Consider the following 17,523-nt stretch of genomic DNA (forward strand, 5'->3'; position numbering starts at 1 on the left):
GTATCAGCTGGCTCAGAGGCCCTCAGCAAATCAGTGAGCCCCTGTCTCTAAATAAAAAAAAATATTAAAGAGAGCTGGGGATGTGGTCCAGTGGTTATGTGCCCCTGGGTTTAATCCCAGTACCAAAAAAAAACAACAAAAAAAAAAAACAGACTAACAAATATTAGCTATATTTTCCTTGTTTGCATTATTATTTGTTTTAATTTAAAATAATGTTATATAATTAGTATGTAGAAATTTTAGAAGATGCAGGTGGAAAAAAAGAAAAATGAAATCACAAAACCTCCAGAACTACACCTCAGGGTAAAGACAAATCAGAAGTTAAATAGTTCTTGTGAGGATTACTGCCCTGTCTGTAGGCCTTTGAGAGTCCAGAAACTTCAAGTCACAAGTTAGATCAAGATCACAACTGGGCACAGTGGTACATGCCTATAAACCCAGAGATTAGGGAGGCTGAGCAGTAGGATCACAAGTTTGAGGCCAGCCTCAGTAACTTTGATACCCTCAGCAACTTTGCAAGAATGTCTCAAAATAATAAAAAGGTCTGAGGATGTTGCTCAGTGATAAAGTACCTCTGAGTTTAATTTCCAATACCAAAAAAGAAAAATTATATGTAAACATATACATATAAAATTACTTCAGAATCTCATGTTCTTCATCATCTGTAAAAGAAATTTAAAGCCTTGTTTAGTGGAAGAAAACATTACCCTAGGCTTCAAATTACTTCTACAATTTCTTTTTTCCCCATGCACAAACCCTGCATTCAAAGATGACCAAGTACACAAGACGACATGACCACATGAGTGAAAACCAGCAGGGAAAAATGGACAAAAGAAAATTCAAGGGACTCCAGATTCTGGTACTATCAAGACAGGATTATAAAATGTCTATGTCTAGTCCAAAAAGATAAAATTCAAACTAAAAAAAATAAATAAATAAATAGGGGATAGGAGGCAAGAGCAGCTTTGAAAAAGAATCAATTTCACCAAACAGAAAATATAGTCACCAAATGGCCAAAGAGGCTACCAGCACCACGGCCTGCCCCTCAGGGTACACAGGGCAGCAGACACCCAGCCAGAGCTGAAATTTCTTTCTGTCTCCTCTTGAACCACGTGACACATGCCTCTACTGCCCTCATGCCTCTTGAATCGGGAGATTTTGCTTCTCAGACATCGGCCCCGATTCCAAAAGTAGTTTTGATATAAAAGACAGCAGTCATTATAGCACTTTCAGGACGTCAGTCCTGGCTCTAATATTGATCTCGATGTTGGAGAAAGCGTCTCATCGGTACACTGTTTGCCAAGCCAGGAGGGCAGGATGGGACATATATGAGGGAGCCCCATTTCAAACTGCTTTCAGTTTTGCTTTAAATTACTCAAACTTCCCTCCCAGGAAATCTCACCTGGGGAGCAGGCATGGCTTCTTCTCCTTGCCAACTCCCCTGAGGGTTTTGTGGGGCCTGTTTGTAGTGAAACCAAGTCCCTTCTGTTGTCATGGCAACATTCCAACGTGTAGGTGAGAATCCCGCTGGGAAAGTTGAAAGATGTCATATTTTTCAACAAACCACTGTTCCCATTCCTGCAGAGACATTCCTCAGGACTGAAGGCTCTTCCCAGAAATTCCAGAGTTTTCTAGGAAAGACCTTCCCGCTCACCCCAAAATTCCACTCCTAAGAAGCTATTGACAAGTGATCCCAGAATACAGGATCAAGCTCATTCCTAAAGATGCTCATCACATCTCTGCATCTAGTTGTGTGGTATGAAATCAGGATCCCCAACCAACCCCTTGGAGGCTCCAGTCAGCCAGCAAATAATTATTGGGCACCTGGTAAGTCCCAGACAGCCAAGTGCTGGGGATACAGACCTAAAGAGGACAAAGTCACAGCACCCCTGATGTTTACAAATACACTGGGAAGATGGACACAGACACAGAACTATGTAAAACACACAGCTTACCAGACATCAGTAAGCGCCTAAAGCCATGGGCCAACAGTGCTGGGCACATAGTAGGTGCTCAATCCACAAGGGCCAGGCAGCAGTTTCCCTGCAGCTGCTTAAACCCTCTAGGGAAAGCAAGGAGGCCAAAGCCTCAACTCCTGGCCCTCCAAACAGCCTGTAGAGATGCATGGCTCCTAGCCATAGTCACCAGTTGCTGACTTGCAGAGAAATGAAGATGAAGAGCTCTAATTGTGATCCCGGGATATAAGTGTCAGGGAGGGCCCGGGGATACCGACTTTGATCTTCAGGGTTTCTGACCTTTACTGACTGAGACTGACCGAAACCCAGAGCCCAGCTGCCAGCATAGTGGTGTGGTAGTTTGGAGGCTCTGGAGCTTTCTTTCCAGGTCTCTTAGGGAAAATCATCTGTTCCCCATCAAGGAAGCTGGCTTCCCATCCAGCCAACTCTCCCTCTCCAAACCCGGGTTGAACCCAGCCTTGAATGTCACAGGAAGACCTTTGACAGCCTCTGAAATGGGAACTCAAACAGGCAGGACTGAAATACTCACTGAGCCCCCATGAGATACCAAGCATCCACTCTAACCCAGGACACAGGAAAGCCTTGGCAAGGTGTGTAGGTGGTCCTCCTGCCTCAGCCTCTTGGGCCACTGGGATTCCAGGCGAGCACCACCACTCATGGTTTAAATTCCTTTCTTTTTTATTTATTTATTCTAATTTGTTAAGTATGACAGAATGCATTTCATTTCATATTATACATACAGAGCACAATTTGTCACGTCTCTGGACGTACACAAAGTAGAGTCACACCATTCGTGTTAAATTCCTTTCTTAAACACACTATCACGTACTTGGAACTTAAAAAACCAGAGTGAGCCCCCCTCCCCCATCAAAAGCCATGCATTCATTGGGCAGTTACTTCGTGCCAGATGTTGAAGTAGTCATCATTAATTATCTCATTTAAACCAAATTGCCTGGGCTGGGGGGGGGGGGGGGAAGCACGCTCAATGCCCTAGGGCTGATCCCCACCACTGCCTGCATAATAAAGCAAATCAGTGGTTCTCACACTTTAAAAGTTTTTTTTTAGGAAAGAAAAATATCAATAAATCCAATTGCTAGATGAGAGCACAGGCTCATAGGACCCGACTGGCCCAAAGTTGCATGGTGTGTGTGTGTGTTAGACGTCTTTCCATCTAACGGAGGGGGGAGGAGGGGAGGAGAGGGGGAGGGGAGGAGGGGGAAGAGGGGGGAGGGGGGACGGGGGTCCCACAACCTCCCTTGAAGGCACCACCCCAATGACCCGAGATTTCCGTTTTGGGTACATCAATAATAAAAAACAGAATTAGTGTCAACGGATCTTAATGCTCCATTTCTAAGTTTTTTTCCTTCTTCGTGTCGCCTAAACCAGATTTCATCTTGAAGCCTACTCAACCCTACCCATGAAGGAAGAGGTTTTGAAAACTATACAGGAACCATTGCCTACTGGCCTCTTATTTCTTTCTCAGGAAGAAAAAAAAAAAAAGAGGTTTCCAGTGAAGAAGCTCCTCTCAGAAATGAGTCCCTGGCCTGGTTCTGTCTATTAAGTAGCGGTGTCCCCTTAGGCAAGTCCCTTCCCCCAGGTCCCCATTTGAAATGTGGGAATTCGAAAAGATCTCCTTCCCTCAAACAGTGCAAGGGCCTTGATGTTCCACCCCTTCGCTCTCCAGATGGGGACATGAAAGCCCAGAGAAGTCGAGAGAGTAGTTCAAGCTCACACAGCAAGCTAAAGAGGTACAGCCAGACTCCTGGAGATCTCTAGAGGTTTGCCTTATGAAACAGTGTTGCCCTTCGCCACCACCATACCAAACCCCGACACATGCCAGAGAAAAGCAAAGTGTGCTAAGAAACAGTCTGTTTAATGTTGCTCTCTGAGCCTAGAGGGGGAAAATGAGCCAAATGCTGAGAGATTAAGAATTCTGATCTTTAAAAACAAATCAGGGTTTAATTCGGGTTTTCTTAAAGCCTCATAAAAAAGGGAAGCTGAATCCTTGACCAAATACCCAGCATTCCAAACTGGGAAGATGAGACAGATTTTAATCCCCTACGTGATGAGCAGGCAGATTGGAGGCCATGCCTTTCCAGGGGCCTGCATATTTCTCAGATGTGTTATCCGCTGGCAGCCTGGAGGGAAGAGACGGGCTTCAAACGGGGCACAGGGTGCTCCAAGGAAGGCTGCATTGGAGCCCAGTCCGAATGAGAGCTAACTGGGCTGCATTCTCATGGCTCAGAGAGGGGAAGTAACTTGCTTAAGGTTTCTCGGCTAGTTGGTTTAAGACTTAGGACTTGAACCCAGATCTAAGTTCCAGCCCAAGTGCTTACTGGCTCTGCTAGGGGAAAAAAAAAAAAATCAGAAGCTGGAAGAAAGAAATCAGGGTCACTTTCCATCATCTGGAGTCAGCTGTGGGCTCCTTCAGGCTCCTTTCTGGGTCCCTGTCCTGCTGCAGCCTTGAGGGCTCATTCCCCATTTTTTTCTGCCTTCCTGTACTGATGGGAATTTATGCATTTGGGTTGTTCAGTAAGTGCTACTAAGAGCCTGCTGTCCTCTGGCTTCCACACACCAAGAGTCAGCTGGCTGATGCTCCCCATGAGGGAGGAAGTACCGGGCACAGCAGTGCATGCCTGTAATCCCAGGGCCTCAGGAGGCTGAGGCAGGAGGATTTGAGTTCCGAGCCAGCCCCAGCAACAGCGAGGTACTGAGCAACTCGGTGAGACCCTGTCTCCAAAAACAAAAATAAATAAAAAACACAAAATAGGGCTGAGGATGTGGCTCAGTGATTAAGTGCCCCCAAGTTCAATCCCCAGCACCAAAAAGAAAAAAGAGCCAATGGAGTTATGTTCGAGTGCCGAGGACTAGAGAAGCCTTTCTGGAGTGGGACTTGGACGTGTCCACTGCCGTATCCACATGAAACTTGGCTCAGTTATTTAGTCATTTACTAGCAGCTTGGGTCCGCTGTGGCAGAGAGGGCTCTAGGTCAGTGTTACTGACCTACACTAGGGTGTGGCCTTCCCCAAATATTCCAAACCCCGTTGTATCCATCTCTCCACAATCTGTCTATTTGGGTAACACCTGCCTCCAGCAGCCCTGGGGAGGTGGGCTGGAGGCACGTGTCCCGCTAGCACCTCTGTTCCAATTGCTTCTATAAATACAAGGCCCGTGTTGGAAATAGCACAGCCTCACATCACGGTTGAGCAAAAGGGAGCCAGTAAGACATAGGGGACCTGCCCAAGGTCACACAAGTGTATGGGCAGCACCAGGGTTGGAATGGAAAGCCACCGCTGCTTCCGTGGCCCTGCCTGCCTGCCAGATGCTTCACAACCAAAGAACAGTCTGTTGGTGTTACGGTTTGGATGTGGGGTCCTCCCAAAAGCTCACCTGTGAGACAACAAAAGAAGGCTCAGAGGAGAAATGATTGGGTTGTCAGGGTCTTAACCCGATCAGTGAACTGATCCCGACAGGGATTAGTGCATGGTAACTGAAGCCATAGGGCACGGCTGGAGGAGGTGGGGACTGGGGTGTGGCTCTCTGCTTCTGATCATCATGTGAGCGCCTTGCTCTGCCACACTCTTCTGCCATGATGTTCAGCCTCACCTCCAGCCCTGAGGAGTAGAGCTGGTCTTCTATGAACTAAGGCCTCTGAAACCTCTGAAATTGTGCTGGTTGGGTCCTTTAGTCAGAGTTAACATTAACTGTGAGACAGATAAAATTATCTGTCGCTCCAGGGCTTCCCAGAGGCAGACCTAGAGGACACTTGCTCTATTGGAAAGAACCATGGTGTCTACTGGCCCAAGATAACCTGGAGTTGACCTGTCACTGTGTCCTAGGCAGTGGGGACCAGTGAGGGCCAGAGGGCAGTGATCAGGGTCCCACAGGGGGTAGCTCTGTGCCAGCCTGAAAGATCAGGAAGGACTTGGACAGAGGGACAGGAGAAGGAAGCCAGGTGGCAGTCATCCCAGGCATGAGACGGCACCCAGCGCTCACTGGGACCAGTTGTCTTCCCCCCCAAACTCTGCTCTCCCTCAGGATGGCCATCCCCAGGCCGGATCTTGAGCTCAGTCATGGCAACCACATCCTTCCAGACCAAATCCAGCCAAAGGAACCAGTGTCTGGGTCCAGCATTTCCAACAGGAGTCCCGAGATTCACTCCACTGGGACCAGCTTTGGTCCCTGCCCACCTGGGAACCAGTGGGGCCGAGTGGGGGACACCCTGTGTTGTACTCTTTTAATCTCAGGCTTGACCACAGGTTCTGCTGCTACAGCTGGGAGCAGATCTTACTCCACCCAAGGGTCCAGGGTCCAGGGTCCACAAGGGAGGTGGGGATGTTCCCAGAGGAAATCAACTCACATTTACCAAAGAGACAATGTGGATGCAAACAGATGTGACACTCCCAGAACTCAGTAAATAGCCACTTGTTGCTTTGCTTAAAGGGAACCCGAGGCTGGGAATGGCAATAGGACTGGCCCAAGATCCAGAACAGCAGGAAATGGATGGAACACTAAAGTTCAGATCTTCTGCTCAAATCCAATGAGGGGCACGTACATAACTTGGGAGGAGAAGGAAGCCAGGGGTGTTACTGGGGACTAACGGTGACAGAGGACAGGTAGGTTGCACCTAGATGATGGAGAGCTTCGCGAACAGAGACTGCACTTAATGAAGAAGGAAAGGGGGAGATTCTGTGGAGTTTCTTTAGTTTTTTGAGGTGCTAGGGAAGGGACCCAGGTAAGAACATGCTAGGCAAGCTCTCTACCACTAAGCCGCACCCCCAGTTCCTGCAGTGAGTTTCAGGGGACAGGGACAGCTCACTCCCTGCGGCAATCAGAGGCCCAGACAGGGTCTCTTATCAGTTCAGACACACACTCCCTTTTAGGCCTGCAGGATATTCTCAAGGGATGAGTTCTGGAGGCAGCCTGCTCCCCACCCCCACCGCTGGCTCCAGCTTGTCCTTCAAGATCCTGCACCGACACCCCCTCCCAGCGCTGTGGCTTTGGCAGCCACTTTGGAAACTGCAAGTTTTAAGTGAATTTCCACCCCAGAGGAAGTCAAGAAACAGGCATGTTCTACCAGCCACTTCTGAGCTTCCAACACTCCTCCTCCCACTTCAGAAAGAGGATCAAACACTTTTTTCCACAATGGAAGGAGAGGGAGGGGTAGGGGAGGGCGGGAGGGAGGGGAACAAAGACAAAAACAGAGCAAATGTAAGGACCTCATTGATCTTAATCAGACTAAGTTTATGTGTGTACTTCACATTTTTCTCTTCTTTGCTGGGAGAAAAAAAAAAAAAAGACATAATGAAAAACCAAACAACAAATCACATGTTATTTATGCATGTCCCTTAAATTTACTCTGATTCCAGGATTTAGGAGGCTCCCAAGCCTAAACACAATGACGACTATGATAATTAGAGGGGAAAAATCATAAAGGTAGCAGAAAGAATCGACATCAATAGGCACCTAATACTGATTTATAGCTTGGATACTGTCTTTGGCCCTATGTGGGAGAATATTAGCTTTATATTGGTTTTCTCTTCTGATGATAGAAAAAGCATTGAAATGCATCTGAGGCCACAAACTTCCCTCCCCCCCCCCCGCCCCCGGACTAAATTCAAGTTGCAATCTCTCACATGGGGCTGACAAATTAATATTTGAGTTACAGAGAATAACAAAGGTCAGGAAGCCCAAAGGACTGTTGAAGGAGACATTGCCCCGAGTGGCAGTGAATGTTCTAAACAGCATCTTTATTGCCAGAAGAATAAACACACTGGTTGACCGAGTACAGAGTAGGAAGATGGCCCTTTCCTCCCAGGTCCTGGAAGAGCTACTTACAGTGAAGGGGGCAGCCTTAGGAGGCACCGAGACCCCAACTAGATGACCTGGTACTGGACCTGCAAAAGCTAAGCTGGGGCAGAGCCCAGGAAAGAAGACCAGAGCCAGGTGCCTGTCAGTCCCTAGTCCACTAAGCCAGCCTGACCAGCCCATGCCACATCCCTGGTGGCCAAGGCTGTCCCTAGCACCCCTTCCTCTCTACCCATTGATCACAAGTAACCATTGGCATGAATTCTCAGCTGGGACCAGATCCCCAAGTCCAGTGGAGTGGACATTTGTGGGGTGCATTCCCATCCCAGTCCCTCCTCCTCCCACCGGCTGCACCCTTGAGCATCTTTCGGAAGTATTCTCACCCTGTTTTCAGCCAGGCGGTTTGGGTAGGGGCAATTCTTCCAATTCTAGGGTTGAATCCTATGACCCAACCCTTGACCAGTCCACATACCACATTTCCCTGGCCCTCAGGGGTTGGTTTCAGGGAAGGGCAATGAGCCACATCAAGCCAATCAGGGCTAGCAAACCTCATTTCTGAGACTTTCCTTTGTATTATCATCAAGAAAGTTGATTTTCTCTTTCTCCTCTGAAAAGAAAATGGGAAAGATATAGCCCGCAGAGCTCCTGTATCCAGGAGGGCAGAACCATTTGAGAAGAAAATGAACCCGGAAGACACCAACCTAGAAGATGGAATGGCCTGGATCCTCGTCACACCCCTGGAAGCATGTGATGGGCCACCTTGAAGCCAGCTGCATCCTGGACTTCCCAGTTTTTTGGTTTTTTAAATATTTTATTAGTTGTTGATGGACCTTTATTTATTTATATGTGGTGCTGAGAATCGAACCCAGTGCCTCACACATGCTAGGCAAGTGCTCTACCACTGAGCCACAATCCCAGCCCCCCCTAGTTAGCTTTTCTATCTAAACTAGTTGGGGTCCAGTTTTCTTGATTTAGGACTGTTAAAAATCCTTGCTGATAAGCCACCTTGAGCCCTCGGGCAGTAAGTGACCTCATTCTCTCCTGCATCCCACCTGGGCATTTACAGACCAGACATGGCTCACTCCTTCAGGTTCTTGGTATTTCCTAACCAAGACTACTTCCTCCCAATTCCCATCCCTGATGGAGTTAGTGGACCTACCCTGGCCCTCCCAGGAAGGTTGGCAATCATTCAAACTCCAGATATGAACAATAGAAGAACCCTGGATAAATAGGCAGAGTGAAGCACCCAGTTAATCCAAGTAACCCTTCAGAGGCCTGGGCCCTCATGGGTCCACTGCTCCAGGGCGGGGGAAGTTGACAGGGAGCTGAAGGGCATCTTGGGGAATCCAGGCAGGCTGTGCTTCACCCAACCGTCAGCACAGAGCAACGCCTCACAGCACCAGGCCAACATTTATCCAACTTAGACCCAGGCCAGTTTTTTAGTGAGGAATTCAGCTATGAAAGCATCCAAATACCAGAACAGGGGACCGGTCCAAACTATGGGTCAGGAAACAAGGCAGAAATTCAATTAGTCAGGGAAGCCAAGATCAAAACCAGCTTGGAGGCCAAGCTAACTTGATACTGGGTCCTTCTTAAGGATGTTCTGAGCTGGGCTCAGTGGCGTATACCTGTCATCCTCAATAACTTGGGAGGCTGAGCAGGAGGATCGCAAGTTCAAAGCCAGCCTCGGCAACTTAGCAAAGCCCTGAGAAACACAGCAAGACCCCGTCTCTAAATTAAGTTAAATTAAAAAGGGCTGGGGATGTGGCTCAGTGGTTAAGCAACCCTGGGTTCAATTCCTGGAACAACAACAAAAAAATTCTTGAGAAGACAGATCACTGGGCCTGAGGGTCAAAGGGCCAGGACTATCCACCTTTCAACTAATGCTGGAAATCCCTGAGGGAGCAGAGTCTGTCTACTACCCAAAATCCATTCTCCCTTCTTACTAGGTATTTGTATGCAGATTTTGGTCAAGGCACCCATATGCCTACTTTCCACCCTCTACCTTCTTCCTGCTTAGAATGCTGGTGTTTGTGCAAGTTGCTTGGAGCTGGGAGCCTTACATCACCAAGATGTTAAACCAGCCCTGGGATCTCCAACATCTTGAACTCTTTGTTCTAGTGTCTCAACTGCTTAAGACAGTGGTTTTTCAAGTGTGTACCAGTACCAGGCAGGAAACTCAACCTTATCCCTACAGAACCTAAAGCTTTGGTGATGGTAGGTGGGGGACCCTGTAGTCTGAGTATTACCAAAGCCCCCAAGTGATTTTTTCCCCCCAAGTGCTAGGGCTTGAACCCAGAGCCTCCAAGTGATACTGATAAATGCTAAAACTTTTTTCTTTTTGGCACTGGGAATTGAACCCAGGGTGCTTAACCACTGAGCCACATCCCCAATCCTTTTTAATATTTTATTTAGAGATAGAGTCTCACTGAGTTGCCAAGTGCTTTGCTAATCTGCCGAGGCCGATTTTGAACTCACAATCCTCCAGCCTCAGCCTCCCCAGTTTCTGGGATTACAGGCATGTGCCACTGCACAGGGCTATAAAAGTTTTACAATCACTACCTCAAACCACTATCAGATTTTCAAGTGAGGAATGAAGAAATGAAGACAGGGAAGGAAAGCATTTCTAACTCAAGACATTTCTCTCCACATCCCTAAACAGTTTATGGGATATATAAAGAAGCTGAGAGCAAATTGAGATACATAGAGGTCACAAAAACCAAAGGGGAACATTTCAAGGAGGAAAAGAAACTCAAAGGAAAAGGTGAATAAAAATTAAGCACTTCTATTCATCAACATAATTATAAATACAATTAAAAGGCAAAATAAAAGACTGGGGGAGCCGGGTGCGGTCACGCACGCCAGTGATCCCAGCAGCTCTGGAGGCTGAAGCAGGAGGATCATGAGTTCAAAGGCAGCCTCAGCAATGGTCAGGTGCTAGGCAACTCAGTGAGACCCTGTCTCTAAATAAAATACAAAATAGGTGTGGGGATGTAGCTCAGTGGTTGAGTGACCCCAAGTTCAATCCCTGGTGCCAAAAAAAAAAAAACAAATAAAAAGACTGGGGAAATAATTGCAAAACATAAGACTTAAAATCTTTTATGAAAAGGCCATGCAAAAGTCAAAAAAAGCAAAATTCCAACGAAACGACAAAGAACACAGAAAAATCACAGAATGGGAAATATAAGTGGAAAACTAATGAGAAAAAATGGCCAGCCAGTTAGCCATGAGAGCAATGTGAATTAGAATGAGAGATCTCCACCTACTAAATTAGTCCAGATTGAGTCAAGTCCTGCTGTCACCGGCAGGGCGAGTACCTGCTTTGGAACCTCAGCCAAGCCAGAAAGTGACCCCGCCACACATACAGGGAGACTTCAGAACCACACACCACCACAATTGTGAACTCAATTTATATTGTCCAGGGATGAGCGGAGGTCCGGTATTGTATAGTTTTATTTATTTTTTTAAAACCAGAGATTGAACCCAAGGGCACTTAACCACTGAGATGAATTTCCAGCCCTGTGTCTATTTTTTTTTTTTCCTTTTTTAAGATTTAGAGACAGGGTCTCACTAATTTGCTGAGGCTGGCTTTGAACTCACAATCCTCCTGCCTCAGCCTCCCAAGCTGCTGGGATTATAGGTGTGCACCACTGTATCAGGGTACATCATCATCATCTATTATTATTATTATTATTATTATTATTATTATTTTAAAGGTAAGAAGGAGAGAAGATAAGAGGGAATACAGGGAAAAAATGAAGGAGAATGAAGACCAGGAAGGAAGAGGATGAAGGAGGAAAAGAAAAGGGGGGCAGGAAAGAGGAAGGAGGGGTCACGGCACGCAGAGACTATTTGGCACAGCTGAAAAATTTTTTGAAAATATTTTCTATCTGCCTTTTATTGAAGGAAATTTTTCCAGTCCTTGGTGGATCCTAGTGTAAAGGAGAATCAACAAACTACAAGCCATAGACGGAATCCCTCCAGCCACCTGTTTTTTTGTAAATAAGCTTCTCTTGGCACACAGCCACTATCTTTAGTTTTTACGCTGTTTTTGTGCTTCCATGGCAATGACAGAGGTGGCCCGCCAAACAAAATATTTATTATCTGGTCTTTACAGAAAGTTTGCCAACCCATGGTCTAAAGAAATAAGATAAAAACACATGCACAAAGATGTTCATTACAGTGTTATTTATGTAGAAGACCAGTTAAAACAAATATCATTTGAAATAATGAGTATGTATCTACCCCAGGGCCTCCCATCTTAAGGATTCAATGAACAGTAGCAATCACTAGTGGCTGTCAACTATTTAGTCATTTTTATATATTTTCAGAAAACCAGTAACTGAAAAAAAATATCAAGATAGAGCATCCTTTTGTAAAGGGAGGCACTGGACAGTTATTTTCTATTATTCCAATTATGTCTTAAACTATATAAATATGCAAGAAAAGATATTTGAAATTAATGCATCAAAATCTCAGCAATAAATTGGGCATGGTGGTGTATGCCAGTAATCCCAGTTGACTGTAATCCAGGCAGGAGGGTCGAAAGGCCAGCCTCAGCAATTTTTTTTTTTTTTAAAGAGAGAATTTTTTAATATTTATTTTAGTTTTCGGCGGACACAACATCTTTCCTTGTATGTGGTGCTGAGGATCGAACCCGGGCCGCACGCAAGCCAGGCGCGAGCGCGCTACCGCTTGAGCCACATCCCCAGCCCCAGCCTCAGCCTCAGCAATTTAAGGAGATCATAAGCAACTTAATTAGACCCAGTCTCAAAATTAAAAAAAAAAAAAAGCAAAAGAAAAGACTGGGGATGTGGCTCATTGGTAGAGCACCCCTGGGCGCAATCCCCAGCACCATAAGTAAAATCTCAGCAGTAGTATTCCTTGGGCTAGAGGATTCTGGATCATTTTCATTTTCTCCCATACATTTTTCAATGATTTCCAAGTTTCCCGTAATGGGTGAATATTGCTCTTATTATCGTTCAATGAAAAAAATCCCGATTTCTCAGAAAGTAATTGAGTTTAGAAATAAAGCTGAGGGCCGAGGGCAGGCTCTGGGAGCCGTTGCTGCAGAAACCGGAATCAGGATGCATAATAGAGTGAGGGAAGGGGCGAGAGGAAGGAAGGAAAGGCAGGGCGAGGAGCTGGGGCGGCACGGCTGCCACCCTGCAGAGCCAGGCAGCTGGCCACAAACCCCAGGGGCCACTGGACCTCCAAGGACAAGGATATCAGCCCTGCTGCTGGAAGTGGGGCTGCCAAACCAGCAGCAGGGGCACCACAGGGGAGCTAGTCAGAGGGTCCAACCTCAGGCCAACTCAGAGCCTGAATTTCAGAGGAGATGCCCCGGCCATATGTGGGCACACTCCGTGAGAGGTGCTGGCCTGCGGAGCCATCCGAAGCTAATGACCCTCCTCCGGCCTCCATCCTGACCTGCGTGCTTTTAGTTACACAGGCCACCCTGGGAACAGCCTTCCCAGAGACTTGCGCAGCCCTCACAGAGCAAAAGGGAGGCCTACAAGGAAAAGCGGAGGCTGGATTGTGGCTCAGTGGGAGAGCACCTGCCTAGCATGTGTGAGGCACTGGGTTCGATTCTCAGCATGGCATGTAAATAAAGGTCTATCAACAACAAAAGAAAATAATGTTCTTCTAGAAAAAAAAAGGGGAAAGCAAAGAGGGGGGATAAAGGGCAGCAGGAGGGGGCCTGTCCAACCCCCAGGGGGTAACTGCTGTCCTAGAGTCAAGACTGAGAATGTCCCCAAGATGGCCAATCTCCCAGAAGGATTTTATTTCTTATTAAAACACCCTGAAGGACCGTTTCTGAACTGTCTGAAAGATCAGATGCTGGATGAGAAGGGCAGAGAGATAGAGAGCCTTGGAGGCTGACATGGCCAGGGACTTTAGCCTGCCTTCCCCCAGCCAGTCTTCTGAACTGTCACCAAAGAGGGCATATTGACCTTTCCATGGGACTGAGCACTGCAAGAGTATCCTCTGTGTACCTGCAGAGTCAGTCTTTGGGATAGGGATGACTGTCATTTTCGTTCTATAGGTGTGGAGAGCAAGGCTCAGAGAGGTGGAGCCACTTGCCAAGTGATGGCACAGGAAGAGGCAGAGCTGGGATTCAGCATGAGAATGCAACTCTCAAGGTCAAGTTTCTTCCTGGAACTAAGACGATCTTTTGGAAGAATCACCGCTGGTTCTAACGGCCAGCCCAAGGAGGCAGCTGCTAAGGGATCCTGTCAGATTTGAGCAGCTCAGCCCGAGATCCCACTGCCCAGGGTTGTAAGCAGTGGTCAAGCCAAAAAAAATAAAACAAAAACAAAAAGCCTGCTTTCCCCCACCTTCAGAAAGGAGCCTTCCCAGGGTCCACAGCCAGTGAGTGGCTCACTATTCCCCACAGGGTGGGCAGCAGGACCAAGTAAAATAAGCCAGTCACACACTAGGACACAGTAGGATTCCACTGACTTGAGGTAGCAGAAAGGCCAGATTCAGAGAGATGGAGAGCATAATGGTGGTTAGTTACCAAGGCTGGAGAAGAGGGGGCAGGCTTCAGTGTTTCTGTATGGAATGATGGAGAAGTTCTAGAGATGGGCAGTGGCGCTGGTGGCAGAACATTGTGAACAGACTTCAGGCCACTGACCTGTGCACTCAAATAGGGTCGAAATGGTAAATGTTACAACAATTTTTGAAAGGAGGAGGGAGAAACAGAGGTAAAAGAAGGAGACCCCAAGACCTTGGAAAGGGAGCCAGGAATACATATGGAGTCTCCACCAGAGGCCAAGTCCAGCGCTGGGTTCTCTACGGTGTCATTTCATTCATCTTCAAAATGGCCCTGGAGTAGGAACTGTTGGTACCAAACTGAGGTTCAGAGAGTGGCTGGTCCAGGGTCATGAAGCCATTCGGTGGTGACAGAGGCTCCAACCGAGGCTTATGGCCTCCAGGGAACCAGTCCCAGCCCCACAGCCATTTGGACACTTCCAGAAAGGATGTGTTGGAAAGGCCTGGTCCCCATCACTCACTAGGACTCAGAGGTGGCAATAAGAGGTTCCCTGTCCCCAACCTGGGTCCAGCACAGCTGGAGGCTCCCGGGCCCTCAGGCAGCCACTCCGTCTTCTCAAGAATTAACCTTGACGGTGCTGTGCCCGAGAGTCATTCAGCCTCTGCTACCACGAGGCCCAATTTCCACTGAATTGAGAGCTACGGCCAGCTAGGGTGAAGGTCATTAAGGCTGGAGTCAAGATGAGACCAGAATTAAACTTTGAACATCTCAGGAAATGGCCTCCAGACATCCCACAAAAGCACAGAGTAAGAGGGTCACATCCTGCCTCGGGCTGGGTGGCCTCTTGATAGAACAGAAAATACTTTGGAGGCTTTGGAGTCAGGCAGCCCCGAGTTGGAATTCAGACTCTGCCACTGGCTATGCGACCCGGGCATGGCCTCAATGGAGCCTCAGTTTTCTCATCTGATAAAGGGGCATGGTACTGCCTGTGGGACAAGTGTTGTCCTTTGTGAATGCTGAAGCCAAACTGCCCGCCCCTGCCCCCTGCCACTTCTCAACTATGTGAGCTTGAGCAAGGCACTTAACCTGAGTGCTTCAGCTCTCCCTGTATGTAAAAATGGAGAAAGTAGTTACCATGGTGGGTTGTGGTAGGTATTAAATGAAGTAACATGCTGAGCAGCGTCTGTCATGCACAAGAAGTATTCAAGTTGTTTTCAAAAGCTATTATGAAGCCAGGCCCGGTGGCACACACCTGTAATCCCAGCTACTCAGGAGGCCAAGGCAGGAGGATCGTGAATTCAAAGCCAGCCCCAGCAACAGGGAGGCGCTAAGCCACTCAGTGAGACCCTGTCTCTAAATAAAATACAAAATAGGGCTGGGGATGTGGCTCAGTGGTTGAATACCCAAGTTCAATCCCCGTTACAAAAAAAGAAAAAAAAAACTATTATGAGATGTGCATGAACACCAGGCACCTGGTAAGGAATTCACAAAGAGCACTTTCCCCTTCACCCCCCTCCAGTTTCCTCCTGTACAAGACTCAGAAAAACTGTTAATGGTGTTTGTCCTGGATTTTTTCCCAAATATCCGGGTTGGACATACCAGCATTGGCGGGAGCCTCCTGCCCTTCCTGCCCGTCCCCTCCTGACATCAACAGGTGCTTCCAGGGAGCAAGGAGGAAGCCAGTTGGGCCAAGTCCTCCAGAAAGAGAGGCTAAAGCCGTCATTTAGAAACTATGCTGCTCCTTGGCTGCCTGTGCTCATCCTGTCCCCACAGGTCCTCGGTGCCTATTCCAAGGCTCTACAGCAGCCCCCTAAGCAGTCCTGGGAGCTCTGGAAGGGCTTCCCACCTTAGTTTCCCCCTCCATCAGGAGAGCTCCAAACAAGCCTCAGTTGGTCCCCTGCAGTCATCCTGCAGGATCAGGACTTCGTTCACCATTTGATGAAGACACAAAGAGAGAGGTTAAACCATTTGACCAAGTTTACCCAGCAAGAGTAAAATTTTGTTGATTCAAAACCCAGCTCTCCACAGTCACAGTCTCTCTCTCCCTCCACGTTGAACCATACCACAATCAGCTCTGCCACTTACCAGTTGCATGAACTGGAGTAAGTCCCTTCACCTCTCTGAGCCTTGATAGCTGTAGTTGTTAAAGATGGAGAAACTTCCTTACACGGTTATTTGTTCATTTAACAATTGATGACTGAACCCAGAGGCATATTTATGATAAAGCTATTGAAACTTAGTTTGGGGGGCCTCTGTCTTGCACAGGCTCCTTTAAGATCCTGGCAGAGGCCTAGTAATCAGATAGACTTTACTTAAGGAGAATCCCCAGCTCCACAAAACCTGGACCCACCTCTGCTGACTAGTGCATCAGCACCATGCCAAACTCTGGACACAGGGCAGGATGAAAACACAAGGGGAAAAAAAGTTCCCCTCACCTGGCTCCCAGGAGGTGCTAAACAAATGGTAGCTGGCATTATTATTTATTGTCTCTCTCCCCCATTAAAATGTAACCTCCCCAGCCCAGTGCAGTGGTGCATGCCTGTAATCCCAGCGGCTCAGGAGGCTGAGACAGGAGGATCGCAAGTTCAAAGCCAGCCTCGGCCAAAGCATGGTGCCAAACAACTCAGTAGACCCTGTCTCTACATAAAATACCAAATAGGGCTGGAGATGTGGCCCAGTGGTTGAGTGCCCCTGGGCTCAATCCCTGGTACCCCCTGAAAATGTAACCTCCCCAAAGACAGGGGGCTTTGTCAGTTTTATACATCACCAAGAGCCCAGAACAATGCCCTGGCACATGGTACATTTGTTTTCTGACCCTTGAGATGGTTCAGTTCAACTCTCCAATTCACAGGTGAAGATAAAAACATGGCCCAGACAGGTGGGCCTCTTCCATGATCCCCAGGGACCATGACCCCTCAAGGAAGGATCTGCCTCCTTGGAGGATTCACACTCAGGTCCAAAAGACGCTTTCAAATAGAGATCAATGGATCAATGTTCTAAATAAGAGCAAGAAAAATAGGGTGTAGGCCTTACAGTGAGGTTGCCAGATTTAATAAGTAAAAAAAAAAAGTTTGGAAATTTAAATAGACAACATAATATTTTAGTGTAAGTATGTCCCATGCAATTTTGGGGACATACTTATACTAAACATTATTAATCATTTTTCTGGAATTCTAACTTATCTGGGCATCATGAATTTCATCTGCAAACTCCCACAAAAATTAGCTCACACTCCTGCTCTTG

The sequence above is a fragment of the Spermophilus citellus genome (assembly GCF_964194105.1).
Source record: "Spermophilus citellus genome assembly, chromosome: 17".
Lineage (NCBI taxonomy): Eukaryota > Metazoa > Chordata > Mammalia > Rodentia > Sciuridae > Spermophilus > Spermophilus citellus.